The sequence below is a fragment of the Trichechus manatus genome, unplaced genomic scaffold (assembly GCF_000243295.1).
Source record: "Trichechus manatus latirostris isolate Lorelei unplaced genomic scaffold, TriManLat1.0 scaffold00150, whole genome shotgun sequence".
Taxonomy (NCBI): domain Eukaryota; kingdom Metazoa; phylum Chordata; class Mammalia; order Sirenia; family Trichechidae; genus Trichechus; species Trichechus manatus.
The window spans coordinates 5082992-5084818 of NW_004444086.1; positions in this window are offsets into that span (position 1 = coordinate 5082992).

The following is a 1827-nucleotide window of genomic DNA, read 5'->3' on the forward strand; positions in this document are numbered from 1 at the left end:
AAATTCTTAACATGCAGTATCTCACTTCAATTATTAGGAGACATTATTCTCATTCCATAGGTGAAAAGCTGAGGCTCAGAGATGACCTGTGACTTGTTCATGTGTTGGAGTGAGGGCCAAAACCCAGATTTCTGTGACTCCAGTGCAGTCACACCATAATGACTGAGTATGTTGTCAGCCCTTGAATCACCCAAAGCTTTGGATTCCTGCATTCATTAGGATCACCTACTAATGTACTCTTCACTGTCTTAGGTTTCTGCCTTTAGTTGGCTCACGGTCTTGCAAAAGAGAAGAATTATAATCAATGATTTGGTATAGGGAAAGGAAGAGTAAGAAAAATATTAAATAGGATAATAAGTAATAACGAGAGGCCAACTAGGACCAGAATCCTGCATCTTGGCAAGTAGGAGCAATCAGTGGAGGAAACACAATCGCCTTGATGTGAGATCATTCAATCTGAGACTACGTCTATGTCAGCTGGACCAAGGAGCCACCTTATAACTCTTTTTCTGTTGCACTTCAGTGTTTAAAATACCTTCAAAGCAAGCTAGGAATTAACTTTCATTTTGCCAATGTTTGCTTTTCAGCGTTTTGAATGAATCTTCTATGCAAACTGCTAAACTAATTGAACCACCACCATTTCAGATGAAAAAACATTCTGCCTTGCCAAAGCGCATTTGCTTGTGTATTCAACTTCCCCACAGACGGGACCAGAGCAGGGGGAAATAATAGTTTTTAGCCCAAATACCAAGGGCAGAACAGAAAGTTGGTTGTTTTGTTTTGTTTTGGGGAGGATGAAAGCTGATATTTAAAGGGCTCACTTCACGCTCATAATGACCCTGAAAGACAATACTATTTTTTCTTGGTTCACCAATGCAGACAGAGCTGCTAAGAGAGCTCATGTGACTTGCCCAAGATTATAAACATAAGGGATGCACTCAGGGGTCACCAGATTGTCCTATCCCAGCAATGCCACTTTGCCTCTGGTCATTGGCTAATCACCCCCGACTTGTGGGGACCCCATGTGTGTCAGAGTAGAGCTGTGCTACATAGGGTTTTCTTTTCTATCTTTTTAACCCAATTGGAAATCCAAAATTTATTAAAAGAATTTATTCAACAACATCAAAGATATTGATACACATTCATGTCTCTACAATATAGTTCCTGAATTGACTTTAATGTCTGCTCAAATGAACCAACTGACAAACTTTCATGACCATAATCAGTATTGGAACTCAAAATACATTATACCTGGGGATCCCACTAAATTTAAATAAGGTACCCCGTAGGGTTGCTATGAGTCAGAATCGACTCGATGGCAACAGGGTTTCTTTCTGTTTGTTTGTTTTTTTGATACTGTTAAAGGAGTTGACAGGTATAAAATAGGGGAAAATGGATACTTCTTATCAGATCCGTTGAAACTATTAACTTGCTTAATTACCTCTGATCATAGAAACTATGGCCCTAAAATATCCCCAGGTCGGCATGGCTGCTCTGGATCAATTCAGTTTAAAGTACTTCTTTGGCACCTGCAATTGGATTGACAAAATGAGACCTCATGGACCATAACACATTCCCAGTTCCCAAAGTTTTGAACTTGAGAAACGGAGATGCTTAATCAATGCCTTGAATAATGCCTTTCTTCTTTTTGCACTGTCTCTCCCTTCAACTTCAATGACAAGCTCAGGAAGGTAACATGGGATGCACAGAAATAGGCCATGAAGGAAAGGGCTAGAGGGAGGAGGTGAAAAAGGGCCTTGTCATCAGTATCATAATTTATCCTCCAAATCATCATTTCAACCACTATGGAGCAACCCTTTCTCTATT